Genomic DNA, 17,561 nt, shown 5'->3' on the forward strand with positions numbered 1-17,561 from the left:
GTGATTTGTGACACCTGTGTTGACAGACATCGCACGTGTGGTGGGGAGTGGGGAGAGTGAGCTGCTAAAGATAACAATGTGGTGGACCCTTCAGCCAGGCTGTCCTTCCCTGTTGAGTGGGTGTCTGATCAGGCCACCCAAGAAGGTTGTTCCCTTGTTCTCTGTACCTCCACTGCTCAACCAGTCCCTGCCTTAGCTCTACCCTCCTCTCCTAACTGGTCTTCCCTCCTCATCATGCAGCTGAATCAACACACCTAGGTACTTGCCTCCAGTCCCAGCTAGTTATCGTTCTAATTAGATCACCTGGTAGATATCATAGGGGCGGTGAGGGGTGTGCCACCCTGCTAGTTTCCCTGGTAACCAACAAGAAGACCAGAAGTCAGTTCCCCCAGGAACTGGCAACCTACCCCTCCCGCATCACGAAGGCTGTTGCCATATGCTGCTGCCCCTGCCACCTGCCTTCTGCACTGCAGGTGGAGGGATGTCGCTCCAGGACCTTGCTTCAGATACGTAAGTGACCCCATCCATTAGACCCTCAGGCCACGGACCAGTACTGGTCCAGGACTAGTTAGGAACTGGGGCACTGCACAGGAGGTGAGTGGCAAAACCAAAACTGTATCCCACCTGTGCCCCCTTGTCTGTGGAAAAATTGTCTTCCGTGAAACCAGTACCCAGTGCCAAAAAAGGCTGGGGACCTCTGCATTAGACCACTGATGTCTCTGTCAGGACTCAGGGCTTTTATTTCCTTTTGGAGGCTGGGCCAGCCCGGGGCTGGCAGGTCTGTGAGGAGCACCCAGCAGCAGGCGTCAGGCATTCTGACCTGTGAGGAGCAACGCTGCCTGCCTTGACTTTCTCCAGACACACCAACAGGACTCACAGCACAAACTGGAGTTGGTTCATTTTTTAACGTTATTGTCACAGTAGTGCTTTTATAGTTTTATTAATTTATGGCTGTGCAGGGTCCTCTTTGCTGTGCCGGCTTTTCTCTAATCCTGGAGAGGGGGTGGGGCTACTCTCTAGTTTCCCAGCACGAGATTCTTGTTGCAGTGGCTTTTGTCTTTGGGGAGCATGGGTTCAGTACGTGGGCTTCAGTAGTTGTAGCTCCCAGACTCTAGAGCACAGGCTCAGTAGTTGTGGTGCACAGGCTTAGTTGCTCTGTGGCATATGGGATCTTCCTGGATCAGGAATCGAACCCATGTCTCCTGTATTGGCAGGCAGATTCTTCACCACTGGGCCAACAGGAAAGCCCAAGCTGGTACGTAGTAGCCATTCTTTCTTTGTTCTTTTATAGCAAAAGCCTAAGCATTTCAGGATTAGAACATGAGGGTTCCCACCACCACAAGCTCCCACAACTAAAGCCCAGGTCATATACATACACCCATCAGGGGGAAGCCTGGGTTGGGATGTTCCCATTAGTACTGAAGCCATTTTCCTCAGGAGGACTTGCCCAAAGCCAACCATTCGATCAGAGATTCTCCTCTGGAGCCACCCAGGGTCAACTCTTTGTCTACATTGCCTAAGAAACCAAGTCCAATCTACACTCTTCTCCCCCAAGCTTTAATGCCTCTCTCTCAGGGCTTGGTACATTTATTTGTACCATCTGTGGTATTGGAATATAAGATTCCTATAGCTAGAAACAATTTTCATCAATAATAAATTGTGATAGAAATATTTCCAATTAAAAAGAAAAAAATATTCCACAGGATAACTTGCAACTTCCTGCCTGAGCAGCTGTGCTTGAGAATAAAGCCTAGTCCCAACCTGAGCCCAGTTCCTCTTACCCAGTCTGCAAGGAGGGTCCAGCCTCTTTGACACATGGCATTGATCTTAATCACTCTTCCTGATCCTCTCCAGATCTGCGACCAAGCACTGACTCTTCTGCTGCATGGAACCCTCTCAATATTCCATGATTTCGGCTGCAGGTGACCCCTCTGGCCCCAGTGGCTGAGGACCCAGCTTCTCATGGAATGCCAAGCTACCTGCATTTTCCCTCTCTCACAGACTGTACTCTTTGAGTAATATCTCAGCACCTAGAGGCGAAAGAGCCTTTAAGTAACATGGACAGTCTCCCCATCTCCACCCTCCCATCCTCTAAACAGCTGAGACCCTTGCCTTTATGGTTTAGCAAATAATCTGTTGGCTCGATTAAAAATTCATTTGTCACATGTTCTGTTGCTTAAAAGTGAAGGTTCTTATTCACATACTCTGAGACAACCACTGTTAATCTTTTGGTACACACACAAAATATAGTTTAATATCTTAGAACTGTATTGGAGTTATACTATGCATATTGTTTTAAAACTTCTTTTTCTGCTTAATAATACATCCTGAAGATCTCTTCTTATCACCACATAAAAACTACCTCATTTTTTAAAATGTTACATGGAGTTCCATTGTATAAATGTAGAACAGTTTATTAACAAATACCTAATCATAGACATCTGGTTTGTTTTCTAGTAATTTGCCCCAACAGAGCCCAGTGCGTGTCTTGGACACTAGTCTTTGCTTGCTTGTGTATTACTGTGGAACTTAGATTTTGGAACATGGAAAGGCACCTTTGAGCTCTTTCAATAAAATGAAGATGACTGCAAAAGGCTGTGAGAATCAGATGGGATCATTAACACTGAGGTGGACATGTGTAATTCACTCTAGCTCCCTTGTATCTAAAGCTCTATCTACGTCAGAAACTCTCCACTTAGTAAGTCTTGGTTGAGGATAAAGACTTTCTTCCATTAGAAATACCCAAAATGCCACATACTCATCTTCCCAGACTCCTTAGCAGCCACCAGTCAGATGATTCACAGTACACTCTGTCTTGGGAGTCAGTGACACAACAGCCAAGGCTGGGTAGCACACTTACTCTCTCTCTCTTTCATGGCCACGGCAATAACAATGAAACAAGATAAAATTTTCAGCAGAGAAACAGCAATGGTGCAAACTGTAGGTGTTGTGTGTGGAGAGGGACAGCAGCAGGGGCTTCTTCATTAGAATAATGCTCATGATTTTGGACATTGTTTCTGGCAGCTTAACCTCAAGCCTCATTCTTCAGCTATCCTGACAACTCTGAATTACTCAAAATCCAATGAATAAAGTCATTTTCTGGTTAAATTAGCCAGGAACATTTTCTATTGCTTGTAATTAGGAACATTGTCTGCCACATATGCATAACTGTAAAACACCATATGAACACAAGGGACACCGCAGATGCTTTTGTTCCTCTCCAGCAGCCAGTCTTCCCTCTCCCTTGCTCACAGGTGGACCTTTGACCCAGTTTCAGCAGAGATGTTACAAAGGATGGGCTTCTTGAGACTTCTGAGAAAGAGTTCTCCTTCCTTTCTAATAAGAGAAAGGTATATAAAGAGAAACTTCTGCCACTCCCCTCAGCCTTTCTGCCCCAGCTTTCTCCTTGGGATACTCTCATGTAAGAATGAGTAGCTTGGAGATCTGGCAACCCTTTTCTGACCACGCGGAGAGATGCTGCCTGCATAGGGGATTAATAGAGTTCAAGAATGTAAAGAGCCTTGGTCCTTAATGACACAACTGAATTTCCAAAACAAGCTTAGTTTGCCTACTTCCAGACTCTCTGTTAATGAAAAGTAATCATGATTTAAGATGCTGAAAATAAGAGTCTATTACTTGCAGCCAAACATACCCTGAATAGGTACAAAATATTTGATTATCATTATAGCAGCTGTGAGAGGCTAGGTTGATGGGTTTGAGTTTTCAGGATCTCAACTATCTGACTCTATTTCCAGTTAAAATATTACCCCAAATTGATAAGGTGTAATACTGACCACCAGTATTATCCCTGATGACATCTGATAGTTTAAGTCCAAAGCAAACATTTGGATAGTTCAGTTTAAGTATCTGGCTTTAAAAAATACCAATGCCTGGGTCCCAGCCCCAAAGATTCTGGTGTAATGGGTCTGGAGAGAATCTTGGACAGTGGAATTTTTAAAACAGCTTTATTGACATCTATTGTAGATAGCATAAAATTTATCCATTATATTTATAAATTCAGTTATTTAAAATTCATGTTTATAGACTTGTGCAGCCACTGTCATTATGTAGTTTTACAATGTTTCCACCATCCCCCAAATTTCCTACTACCAGTTTGCAGTCAATTCTTGCTTCTTGTCTGGCCTTAGATGGCCACTAATCTACTTTCTGTCTCTATCCATTTATCTTTTGTGGACATCCGTGTAAACAGAATCAGACTATGTGTAGTCCTGTTCATCTGGCTTCCTTCACTTTTCATAATATTGTTGAGGTTCATCTGTGTTGTAGCGTGGTCTTTTTCATTGATGAACAGTACTCCCCCCCCTTAAATATGCCACATTTCATTTATTCAGCAGTTGATGGGCGTTTACATTGTTTCCAGCTTGTGGTTATTATGAATAATGTTACTGTGAACATTTACGGGCATACCTTTGTGTAGAAATACGTTTATATTTCTCTTAGGCATTTTATATTTCTCTTAGGTATTTTATATTTATCTTAGGTATTATATTTCTCTTAGATATTGTATTTCTCTTAGGTATATTTCTAGGAGCAGAGTTGCTGAGTCATATGGTAAGTTCATGTTTAACTTTTTAAGAAACTGCCAAACTATATTCCAATGTGTACCATTTTACAGTCCTACCAGCAATGATTAGGGGTTTCATTTTGCTAACACATAGTACTGTCAGTATTTTAAATTGTTAATTTGTATTTCTGTAATGACTAATGGTATTGAATATCTTTTCAAGTACTTATTAGCCATTTGTATATTTTCTTTAGTGAGACGTCTATTCAAATTTTTTGCCCATTTTTCCCATCAAATTGTCTTCTTATTAGGAGCTTGTGAGAGTTCTTTATATATTCTATAAACAAGACTTTTATCAGACATGTGATTTGCAAACATTTTCTCCCAGTCTTTGACTTGTCTTTCCATTTTCTCATTGGTGCTTTTTGAAATGCAAATGAAATGCAAATTCCTCATGATGTACAAGATATCAGTTCTTCATTTTATAGATTGTGCGCTTGTGTCATATTTGAAAACTCTTTGCCCAACCTAAAGTTATGAAGGCTTTCTCCTGTGTTAACTCTAGAAGTCTTATAGTTTTAGCTCTTGCATTTAGATCTATGATCATTTTGAGTTGGTTTTTATTTATGTTGTGAGGTTTTGCATATTTTGATGTTAATTGTTTGAGTTCCATTTGTTTAACAGACTATCCATTCTTCATTGAATTGTCTTGGCGTATTTGTTGAATGGGCGCTGGGATTTTGAAAGTGCCCCTGGTGCAGACAAAGTTGAGCTCCAGCTGCCTGAAGGTGCTAGCATCTCACATCTCTGCCTTTACACAGCAGACAAAGATCTTGATGTGTTCTAGAATCTAGAATACTCTCCTAGCCTGGTAAGAGGTTTCGTGACTTTTCCTTTGAATTTTTGCAAATGCTGTCACCATCTACCTGGAACAGATTATGCAAAAGTTATCTTAAATAACCACAACCTACACTTATAAAACCATTCTATTATATCCTACATGAGTCATAACTAGGTTTGCTTTTCTCATTAGACTGTGAGCTGTTCAAAGGCAAGGTCTGAGTTTTAATAATGAAAATGACATTAACAGCTACCATTTTGAGCACCTACTGTGTTCCAGTGCTGAGCTCAGTATTTTATAAATATTCTCTTATATAATCATCATTTTTCAAGATTCTTGAGGTGTGTTTTACAGAGGTTAAATAACTTACCCTAGTCCATGCAGCAAAGCCAGGATCCATACCTTGAAGAATCTGCCTATAAAACCACACAAAGAATAGTCAAGCAAATGTTGCTAGGTAGCCCAGTCCTTTGCAGGAAGTGGCTCCAAGCTCTCCAACCTGTTGCAGACTAATAGCATTATTGTAACATATGTATACTCCAGTACTCTTGCCTGGAAAATCCCATGGATGGAGGATCCTGGTAGGCTGCAGTCCATGGGGTCGCGAAGAGTTGGACACGACTGAGCGACTTCACTTTCACTTTTCACTTTCATGCATTGGGGAAGGAAATGGCAACCCACTCCAGTGTTCTTGCCTGGAGAATCCCAGGGAGGGGGGAGCCTGGTGGGCTGCCGTCTATGGGGTCGCACAGAGTCGGACACGACTGAAGTGACTTAGCAGCAGTGGCAGCAGCAACAAATGTATACATAGTCAAAAGGGGTGAGAAGGAGAGGCTGGCAGAGACCTTGGGCTTTGGTGGCTTAGGACTTTCCATGTTGTGGCACTGACAGTCTTTGTTTTTCTTTTTTATTCTGATGACAATTTGGAACTTTTACCCCATTGCAAGAGAGATGGTTCGTTTCACGTTGTCCATGGCTGGTTTACTGTGCTCTTGACAGTTTCCCTCCAACTCTTGACAATTGTGAGCTTCGATCTTTTCTCTGGAGTGAGGGAATATTACACTGAGACTTTTGTGGGGAGGGCTGGTGTTGCCTCTCACCAGCCCGCCACAAACACAGGATGCTTGGTTTGTATTCCTCTATCACTTCTCTCAGAGCCTCTTCACAGGGAAAGATGATGCTTGTGTACTTCCTGACACTCCTGCTCAGAGCACGTGCACACAGGTGAGGGCCCACCTGCTGCCTTCCATGGCTTTCTGGTTAGGGATTGTATTTGAGGAACCAGGGATGCCTGTACACAGGAGTGTAGAAGAGGGCATCCACCTACGATCCTAGCCCACAAACCTCCAGCCCATCTGGCCCAGCAGCCGCATCAAGCTAGCCCAGTCCCGTGCTGTCATTGCATAGGACTTCAGAGCCTCTACTCAGGAAGTCCGCAGGGTCTCCATTCAGCCTTGGCAGGAAGATGCTAAAGCCTTAGTGGCTGACTCAGCCCAGCAACTTCCAGGCTGTCATCTCCTCAGAGCTCTGCTCCTCGTCAGCTCTGCTGTCTGCCCTGCCAGCTCACATGAGGAAGACGCACATTTGGCCTAGCATTTTGTTTCCTGATGGAAACCACAGGACCTGCCTTCACCTGGAGTCACAGCTTTGCTAAGGAAATAGCCTTTCTAGAACTCAGCCCTCAGTTTAATTAAAAAGCAACCCAAGGTCCATGAGTTTTGGATGTAACCTGGGTAAGCACTCAGTGCTCTGTGGCGGCCAGCTGTGTTTTTCAGGAACAGATTTGTTCCAACTTGTTTGTGAATGTACAAGTCACAATGAGCACTTGCTGCTTAGAATTCTTCAAGGCTAATGAGCTGGTGATGCCTGGGGCACACTATATCTGTGCTTGGATCTGGCCCTCTAGACTGTGCCTCCTGAAAACCAGGGAAGGGCTCAGACTGCCTCTTGACTTGGCTATTTAGGTTTCATGTGGAGGAACGGAAGAATCTCAACTGGCATCGCCAAGAAGTCTGAGTCTCACCCTAAGGCTGTCTCTCTCTAGCTGGCTTATAATACATTGGTCAAATCTCTTAATTTCTATAAGATTTAATTTCTGTGTGAAATTTTAACTAGCTCTGTATTTTCCAACTGTTGTCCTATGTACTGCAAACCATAATATTCTCCAGTACAATTGGGCATAGTGGTCAATTAAGATGAGGAGATTTCTTTGGGAACCCATCTTGTCCTCCTGGAAATTTCCAGTGCTTCCTTCAAAGCCCTCCTGTAAGCTTGGATTCATCACAAAGCTCACCCTAATCACACTCCCAATGGAATTCATCCCTTTTTTCTCTCCTGCTGCACACCTTTTCAGGCTTCCCTTGTAGCTCAGTTGGTAAAGAATCTGCCTGCAATGCAGGAAACCGGGGTTCGATTCCTGGGTCTGGAAGGTCCCCTGGAGAAGGAAATGGCAACCCATTCCACTATTCTTGCCTGGAGAATCCCATGGACAGAGGAGCCTGGCAGGCTACAGTCCATGGGGTGACAAGAGTCAGACATGACTTAGCAACTAAACCACCCCCACTACACTACTTTTTAAATTTTTCTACCATAGTCTGCATTACATAGTGCTCAATTTATATTCACACATGTCTATTCATCAACTTGGCATTCCAAGGTAGCTTAGTGGTAGAGAATCTGCCTGCCAGTGTAGGAGATGCAGGTTTGATCCCTGTGTCTGGAAGGTCCCCTGGAGAAGGAAGTGGCAACCCATTCCAGTATTCTTGCCTGGGAAAGCCCATGAACAGAGGAGCCTGGCGGGCTACAGTCCATGGGGTCATGTAAGAGTCAGATATGACCTAGCAACTAAACAACAGCAATGCACCAACTACCTGAACTCTGAAGGTGAGGATCTCACTGCACTCGTCTTTGTGATACTCCAGACCTACACAGGTAAGACGCAAGTAGGTGCAGCAGAAGCGTTGATATGAATAACTAAGAGCTGTTATTGGTGATCTTGGGATGTGTTTACCCTTAGCTGTGTGCCTGTAACCATTTGTGTTGGTTATCCACACACCTTTTGTCCTTCTCTTCCTTGGGAACCAGCTTCTTCCCAGCTCCAATTCTGTAATCCTGGTTGGGTTGTTGACCATAGTACCCAGTCCTCACCCACAGGAATAGACATGATGTGTCTATTGGCCCCAGGCTGGCCAACTCTTTCACTTTGGCAGGTGTGTGACTTATGCTTGGCCCACTGTGATTCTTCTCTGAGATTTATTTCATTGCTGTTTGTGGGTCCTTTATCCAATTTTTTAATGTTAATTAATACTTTTGAGCCACCTCTACATGGGGCCACAAATCTATGGGCAGTTAGCCAAATTTGTGTGACAGCACAGGAGCACCAAAATTCAAGAAAAGGGCTGTGATGTTTATACACCTGCAATATTAAGTGCACAGATAAACGTGACTTTAACTGTTGTGTTAATAATGCTGGAAGGAACTTTTCCATCCCATTCTACTTGGTCCCTTTGTGCTGTCTGATGTCTTTGACCATCGCCACCTCCTTGTAACTCCATTTGGCTCTGGTTTCCATGACATAGCTCTCTGCTGGGTCCTCTCTTACTCTTCAGGTCACCTGTCTCTCATCTCCTTTGTGAACTCCTTTTTTTCTGGGCTGTGTCAAGTGGAGAGAATATGTCTTGCATTTGGGTCATAGAAGCTGGAGGACATGAATTAGAATCTGTTGGTGGCTGTCTTCCATTATCTGTGGAAATCTGTTTCCAGCAGGAGAGAATAAAGCCAGGCATATCTGCACCAAGACAGAGAGAGATGATGGGGAAGAGTATATGCGTGAGTGGGCTTGACAGTAGTGAATCCCTTAAGTCCAGCAAGTCCTCTCCCTCTGATTCTGTTCATCTCTAGTGTCTTTCTAACACATCCCCTTAATACGTAAGTGAATTTAGTCCCTATTACTTAAAACCCAACTTTACTAAAACATAACCCCAGCTCATACTTTAGATTATATCACTCTAAGAACATGATTATTGTACTGGCTTATCTTAATGAGATAAAGACAATGTCTAGATCCCCTGGAGAAGGGAATGGCTGCCCACTCCAGTATCCTGGCCTGGAGAATCTCATGCACAGAGGAGCCTGGTGGGCTCCAGTCCAGGGGGTCGCAAAGAGTCGGATGTGACTGAGTGACTGACACTTTCACTTCACTGGGTGCCAAACAGGAAAGCCAAACAGAAATGTTTTTTTCCTAACCACAACTCAGGAAATTTGCACATTTTGCAATAATTCTCTTTTCCTGGATAGACTTTTAAAAATCAGTCTATTCCCTGCCTCCAGCATAGCCTTCTGAGAAACCTGCAGTCCTTCAGAAGGATTCCTATATTTAGATGCTGACTCAGCCAAAAAAAAATCCCCACCCCCCTGCAACTAATTTAATTCTGTAGGGCCCCATTGGTGACTGACAGTGTTCCCAATTGGGAGCACAGTAACTGAAGGCAGCAAGTTGCCTGCTGTTATTTTTTGCTTTTTCTCTAGTTTAATTGCTTTTGTACATGTGCCTATTACATGAAGAACTAAATGAAAACTCTACAGGACTGAAAATAGCCCTCAAAATAACATGTCCCCTTAGAATCACCTATTAGGCTCTGTAGCTAGGCAGGTGTTTTTCAGCAGAGGAAAAGATTTTTTTTTAAGTTATTGTGAATCTGGGGGAAATGATGGCTACAAGGCTACAATTTCACCTAGTCTATGCCACCCGCTCTGGCAAATTCTCGCATTAAAATGACAGGTTTCCAACACTAAGCCCACCAGTAAACACTTTGTATCTGATGATGGCAAAAGAGATGAAAGTTATGTGAAAGTTTCCAAAGTAAAAGTTGCTATTTTCTTAGCTGGATGGGGTTGGGTATGTATAACAGGAAGCTTTGATAATAAACATAGTCCTGTGCTATTTTTACATTGTCCCAACTTCCCTCAATGTTCCAGCAGTAACAGCCATTGTGGATAATATACTGTGGATTGGCCCACTTCTTGAACTTCTCTGTGCTGGAACCCAGGAAGGGGATGACCCCTACAGTTGTCTCATGAACAGCTATAGCACAGTTCAGTTCAGTTCAGTCACTCAGTCGTGTCCGATTCTTTGTGATCCCATGAACCCCAGTATACCAGGCCTCCCTGTCCATCACCAACTCCCAGAGTTGACCCAAACTCATGCGCATCGAGTCGGTGATGCCGTCCAGCCATCTCATCCTCTGTCGTCCCCTTCTCCTCCTGCCCCCAATCCCTCCCAGCATCAGGGTCTTTTCCAATGAGTCAGGTCTTCACATGAGGTGGCCAAAATATTGGAGTTTCAGCCTCGGCATCAGTCCTTCCAATGAACACCCAGGACTGGTCTCCTTTAGGATGGACTGGTGGATCTCCTTGCAATCCAAGGGACTCGCAAGAGTCTTCTCTGGCTTCCTAAAAAGTTGGCCAGTGGGAAGAACTGCTTCCTATTCATCTTGTCACCAGAATCTGAGAGACCATCTGAGAATGGAGCAGAAAGAGAAGAGGCAGAGAACAGAGTTAGAGAAAAACTCACTTGGGCTTCTGGATCAAGACATACCTGAAGTCAGTGCATTTTTAAGTATTCCATTTATTATATAAGCCAAAAATACCCTTTCTCTTTCTTATCATTTGCAACTTGAAGAATTCAAACCAATACTGACCATTTCACTGTTTGAGTTCTTCCTCTATGAAAAGGATCCTCCAGGGAACTGTGAGATGAGTGAACACCCACCTTCACCTCCATACAGCACTCAGTTCCCATCTTGTCCTCCTGCTACTGTTTGGCCTCATACCTGTGCTCACTTTGTTAACACCTCCTGGGTTCAATTATGAAACAACTGTTTGTCTTTCCTACAAGGAGCAAGCCAAGTACAAAGCACGACAGAAGTTCTCAAAGTGCATGATACCAGAGGCGGCAGTAAGTGCAGCCCCTGGTAACTTGTCAGAAATGCACTTTTTCAAGCCCCACCCCAGATCTCTTGAAGCAGAACTGCCAGCAATGAGGCCCAGGGTTGTATTTTAACCAGCCCTGTAGAGGACTTGAATGCAAGCTGAAGCTTGAGAACTCTTGGCATAGAGGGTGTCCATACTCATTATAGATTGTAGTGTGTGCATGTGTGTGTGCTCAGTAGCTCAGTCGTGTTCGACTCTTTTGCAACCCCATGTACTATATAGCCTGCCAGGCTCCTCTGTCCATGGGATTCTCCAGGCAAGAACACTGGAGTGGGTTTCCATCTCCTCCTCCAGAGGATCTTCCCAACCCAGTGATCAAAACCCACATCTCCTACATTGGTAGGCGGATTCTTTATCACTGAGCTACCTGGGAGGCATGTAGACTCTGGAGCACACATGATTAGCGTTTATAATGAGAATATTTGAAAAAGCCATAGTAAAACCAGGATGACGTTGTATCAGACATGTTTCATGACACAGAGGCTGCAAATTTCAAGTAGTACAATAAGCAAATGTGACAAGTGGGCAGACTGAAACAGGGCTGGGACTTAATGGATCCATTCACTTTTCTACACACCAATACAAGCAAGCTGGGATCCAGAGGGAGGAGGTGGAGATTTGGATGTTCCTTTTGTGGGAGAAATCACTTGTAAAGTAAGCTGTTTCATAATAACTTTTCTCAGGTGCTCACATTTTGATACCGTCTTGGGTGGCTTCTGACTAGTAATATGGAATGTTTGGGGGAGGTCATCATTTGATGCCTGTGTAAAACAAATTTCATTTCTGTCATAACAGCAGCTTATCCAGCAGCACCTTCTAGGGCTGCCTGTGACCTGGAAGAAGCCAGGAGGCACCTCTGTTTCTCTTTTGATCACTCAAAGTGCTTGCTGGCTTTACTCACTTAAGGCATCACTGCAACTGGAAGTCTTGGTTCATTTCTGAACAAAGCCTTACAGAGAGCACAAGTGTTGTATCAAAACACTGCTTCCAAAAAAAAAAAAAAAAACACTGCTTCCATCCCCACACCCCCCAGCACACTTCTGAGCCTGAACACTTAGAGTGAACATACAGTTGAGGAAAGAAAGTAACCCCCTCGGCTAGGTGAGGACTAGCCTCATTTCTCTGAGTTTGCGACCTGCCTGCTTCCTCCCAATCCAGCCTACTTTCTAGAGAAGGCCACTGTGGTAAGTGACATTCCTCTCTATCCTTGGGGACAGTCCTTGGTATTAACCAGTGAAAGCAGTATAACCTGGGGCCTAGAGAAATAGATAACTTGGTCCCAGCTCCAGAACCAATGGAAGGTGGTACAGCAGGATGGGTCCTGGGCAGCAACTCCAGAAGCAGCTCGGAAGTGCCTCCTCTGAGGCTCTGTCCTGAAAATTCAGCCTTGCCTCTCAGGTTCAGAAAACCTATGGGAAGTAAAGGGTTTGTATGTGACACTCCTAAAGCAGTGCTTGTCAGCGATGCCTCTTTCTGGAGGGTATCTGTGAATGACTCATATTTCATCCATCAGGTGCGCTCTGGCCCATCCATCTCTCAGTCTCTCCCTCTGTTGCCAGATAATTAGTTGGTATTCAATAATGCTGCCTTTGTTAAATGCCTGCTGAATGAGGTAAGGTTCTAGGATGAAAGCCAATGCCTCTACACACACACATGCACACACACAGCATGTCTTCTCAGCCATGAGGGTCATTATTTCTTTATTTTTTAAAAAACTACAGCAACAAGATTGTGTAAGAAAAGGTTGCTTTCCTCTTTGCAGCATCTGCCGTGCTGCCCCATGTCAGCACAACCAGTGTCGTCCCTGCTGCCTGCCCATGCTCCCATCAGGGCTCCCCTGGGCTTTCCTTCTCCTCACGTGTGACAGCAAGAGCCAGGATTTGCCACTGGGCAGTGCTAGCTCTGCCACTGATTAGATAATTGATATGAGACAAGAATGTAGATCCAGTCAAGGAGGGTAGATTCCCCCATGTAATGGGAGATGAGATTACAGAATTCACTAGGGTTCTCAGCACCACCTTCAGGAGCAAAAATCTGAAGGTGAGACTTAGAGGAGGGACCTGAGGGAAGAGTGTTTTGGGTACAGGGCTCAGCTAGAGCGAAGGTCCTGAGACAGGAGTGTGCCAGGTGAGTCTGAGGAATAAGAAGGAAGCTGGAGTGGTCAGAGGAGAGTGAGCAATGTGGGGAGAAGTGAGAGAGGTGATCGAGAGGTGATGGCAGGGTGGCATTATCAGGACATTGCTTTACTTTAGTGACAGGGGAGCCACTGCAGGATTTTAAGCAGAGAAAAGGTTAGGTGATCTGACCTGGGTTCTAGGTGAATGACCCAGGATGCTGTACAGAGAGCCGTCTGTAGGGGGCAGAATTAGGGAGCGAGGCGGTAGGCTGGGCCAGGCTGGCAGCGGTGAAGGGGGAAAGGTGGTTGAATACTGTATGTTTTGAAGGTAGAGGACTGACGTGATATCTTGATAGATTGGCTATGGGGTGTGAGAGAGAGGGGGGATGTCTTCAAAGCTTTTGGCCTGAGCAGCTAGGAGAATGTGACTGCCATCTGCAGAGCTGCAGCTGTTTTGTAACAGTTAAATTGGATGCCCATCCCATGGAGGGTGGCATGTAGCAGTCACCCACGAAGTGTCCCTTCCTCTCCAACAGCCTCTAGGTCGCTCTACTCCTTCCTCCTCACATTGCCTCCCAGTGGGCTAATGGCAGCATCTTTAAGCTTCAGTCTCCTCATCTGTAACTTGTAATCAGCAGAGCCGGGAATGTACGGAGGATGATGTAAGAGGAAGCATTTTGCAAGGGCTCAATGCAGAGTAAGCACTCAGCAAATGTTGGCTTTTACTAAACAGAAAGAAAAACCTAGCCAGCTGTTGGGCACTTGAGCAGAAGTGATTCTGTCTGGCCTTCCCACCTCCCAGACCTGCAGTTTCACTGGGGCCCTGATGAAGCTTCTCAAACACAGGCCTGATCACAGCACCCAGCCTGTCACATGCAGTGGCTCACTGTTGCACCCATGAGCAAGGCCAGGCTTTTAAGCAGTGTCTGTAGGCCTGTTGCACTCCACTCTCACCTCCTCAACAGCTGTTCTCCAACAACTTATGCTCAGTTCACCAGCCTACTTGTTCAGCTTCCCAACCTCTGTGCACATATTCAGGCCACAGAACGTGGTGGCTCCTGCTGTGCCCTGGCAGTCTCCATCCCTTCTCCTCTCACCCTCTCTACGATGTCCTACGCTAACTGTAGGGCACAGACCAAACGCCTCCACACTGGAAAGCTTACTTCAACTCCTCCAGAGTCATTTTTCCTACTCTGTGCTACCATGGTAGAGTGTATACATGTGTTTTCTTGTACTATTCCCCCATCACAAAGTGTGGATGGTAATAAACTAATAAGACACAGATCTATCAGATTAGAGACACCAGCTACAAGCAGCTTGTGCGGAACAGCTGGGTATCAGCTTCCCATACAGTGTCCTGCACTGGTTTGCCTGTCTCCTCTCTTGATTCTAAGAGAGGAGACTAGAGACTACTGCTTATCCATATCTGTTCCCCAAAGGGCTGGCTGACGTCTCCTAGCCACTCTATGATTGTTTTCTAAACAGTCACAAGAAAAAGGAACACAAAGGCTCTGACTTCCTTTGAAATCACCGCAGCACGAATTTCTCACTCCTGGTGCCGCTGGACCAAAGATGCCCTCCTCCCCCCTTGCCTGCTGGCTGCAGGAAGGCCACGTCCCTGGCCATTCCCTTCCTCTTGCCCAATGCTCTATTTCAATCAAACACACTCAGATTAGAGGTGAAGGTGTCTCCCCAAAGTAAGTTTTCACAAGTGGTGAAGCCAAAATCTACATCATCCTCCTCTGCCATCTGTTCCAGACTGTGCACTTGGCCTTGAGTGCCCAGCAGGGCACACGTGTGGGGGAGATGGGAGTGGTTTGAATTTACTGCTTCCAGCTCAGCTTGGCAGCTTCCACTGCCTATTTTTCCTCACTTGTACACTCACCTTTTCTAGGCTGATCTTAAAAGTGGGCTTTGGAAATGTATTCCCTCCCCATCAGGAAAAACAAGCTCCAAATAGGCCAAAGTAAATTGGCTGGATATTTGAATAAATGATTATTTTTCCTAAGTGGTCTCTCACACATAGCCAACATGCATGATTTTAGCCCAAAAATAAATAGAGGGAAAGTGAGAAAAACTAGATTAAAGAGGGTTTCACAGTCTACGTAGACTTCCCCAAATTCCAGGCTAGAAGAGGCGTAGGAGATCAGATACCTCAAGGTTTCTCAGACTGTGTTCTGAGCAGCTGCAGGAGTTTCACGCAGCCCCATCAGGAGGACAGAAGGTGGAGCAGAGCAGGTGGGGCTCCAGGCATGCCCCTGCCCCCCAGCACCTCTCCAGCTGGCTTCGCTAAGGTCCTGTGTGTTCTGTACAACAGTTTGTTCAAATTGAGAATCTTGAAGTTAAAGATGCTTACAAATGACTGTTCCAAGCCTAGTCCACACATTTCACAAACAAGGAAAACTAAAATGAGAGAAGTCAAATACTCTGCCAGGATTCTCACAGCGAATCAGTGATGGAGTCAGAGATCAGTTTCAAGTCTTCTAATTCACTTGCCCCTCAGTACCCAGCTGCCTCATGATATTCCATACTTGGCACCTGCCCAGTATCTTTTATCCTATTTTTCTTCACTCCAGGGATTCTGCTTCCCCTGCCACAAATGGCTTAGGAATAGGGTATTCCCAGAACCTTTGGTACCCAGGGACAGAATAACTGGCCAAGAGTGGGTACAAAATCCAAGCAGGACCAGTCAGAATCCTTTCTTAAGAAATGGTAGTGACGCAGTAGTGACACACAGAGAAAGAATAACGTCTGTCTGAGATTGAGAGCACTAAAATGCCATGTAACTCGGAGCTGTTGGAAGCCCTCTTGCAATCATGGGAAAGAGTCTGATGAGGCTAAAATGAAGATAGAGCAAGTCAGAGCGATGGAGAGAGACGCAGCAGACTCCTGAAGGCATTGTTTGAACCATTGGACCCAGTCAAAACTAAAGCTTGTGCAACCTCTGGACTTTTCAGCCATATGAGCTAATTTTTTTTTTTTTGCTGAAATTACTTTGATTTGGTTTCTATTTCTTATTGCAGCAAAGTATCCTGACACATGTCATAAAGTAACTTTTATTTATAGAACGTTTTATAGAATACCGAGCTCTTTTCATTACTCCAGATCAGAGGTAAACAGATCCATATAACCCCTTCATCCCAGAAAGTCCCTCTAGCCACAAGGACACATGAAACCCAGGATGTTGCAACATGCCAGGGAGACTTATTTGCTCAATAGATAATCTTTGAGAGCCCCTAAGTCCTATTCCAGCTTCCCTCAGTCTTGATGTGAATCCACAGTCTAGCTGACAGAAAAGTAGGCGGGGAAGTATACCGGCTTTGAAGGTAAATGACTTGAGGCCTGTGTTTGACGTCTTGCCTTCACAATGAAGGAAGGAACACACACACACATGTGTCAGTCAAGACCTAATCAGGAAAACTGGAACTACTGCAAGAGTTGCTGACAGAGTGCATGACTCAGGGAGTTGCTTATGCAGGAGGATATGAGTGGCCAGAAGAAATGGCCTTCTTTCCACAGGGTTGAAGTGGAGATGGTATTTCAGCAGGCCAGAGAAGTACAGGGTCCCATCGCATGATTTGGAGGCCTCTTCAAGCTCTGCTAGTTTTGTTTGGGAAAATTATGTTCTTTCTATCATTTTCACACTGAGTAGATGCTTGCTACCGAGTTCCACGAGCCATGCCTCAGAAACAAACAGTGGGTGTGAGGAGCAAGCCATATGTCCAGAAACAGCTGGCTGAGGATTCTGTTCCTCTCCTGTTGTACTCATTGTCCTGGTTGTTTCCATTCAGCTGGTTGAAGGGAAAAACATTTGTCTGTAGGCCTACCCGTTCCAGGGAGCATCATGGTTCTGAGCCTGATAATGTGTCATTCCATGGGAACCAATCCCATTCACAAATTCCTGACACTCTTTGCTTATATTCTCTGCCCTCTTTTATTTCCCTTCAGAAGGTATTAAGCCAAGAAAGGCAGAAAGTCATTGAGAAAGTTATTCATTTATTGGTCTTTTATTTGGTCCAGCCCCAGTTTGTTACAGTTTGCTCCACAATGGGCTTCCCTGATAGCTCACTTGATAAAGAATCCATCTG

At 44.9% G+C, this 17,561-nt stretch overlaps 1 long non-coding RNA gene across 2 annotated transcripts in view; it reads right to left on the reverse strand.

Moving 5' to 3' along the window:
* Positions 1–1,823: 1,823 nt before the first annotated feature.
* Positions 1,824–17,561, reverse strand: part of LOC139184540 (uncharacterized) — a 58,518-nt gene continuing 42,780 nt past the window's right edge. The window contains exons 3-4 of one of the 2 annotated variants that reach the window (XR_011568040.1): positions 5,737–10,883; positions 1,824–5,451 (exon numbers count right to left, since the gene is read on the reverse strand). This is a non-coding gene — a long non-coding RNA (uncharacterized lncRNA). Of the gene's footprint in view, positions 10,884–17,561 lie in introns of both variants that reach the window. The other variant, XR_011568039.1, reaches the window with a different exon arrangement.

Source organism: Bos indicus, chromosome 8 (genome assembly GCF_029378745.1).
Source record: "Bos indicus isolate NIAB-ARS_2022 breed Sahiwal x Tharparkar chromosome 8, NIAB-ARS_B.indTharparkar_mat_pri_1.0, whole genome shotgun sequence".
Taxonomy (NCBI): Eukaryota; Metazoa; Chordata; class Mammalia; order Artiodactyla; family Bovidae; genus Bos; species Bos indicus.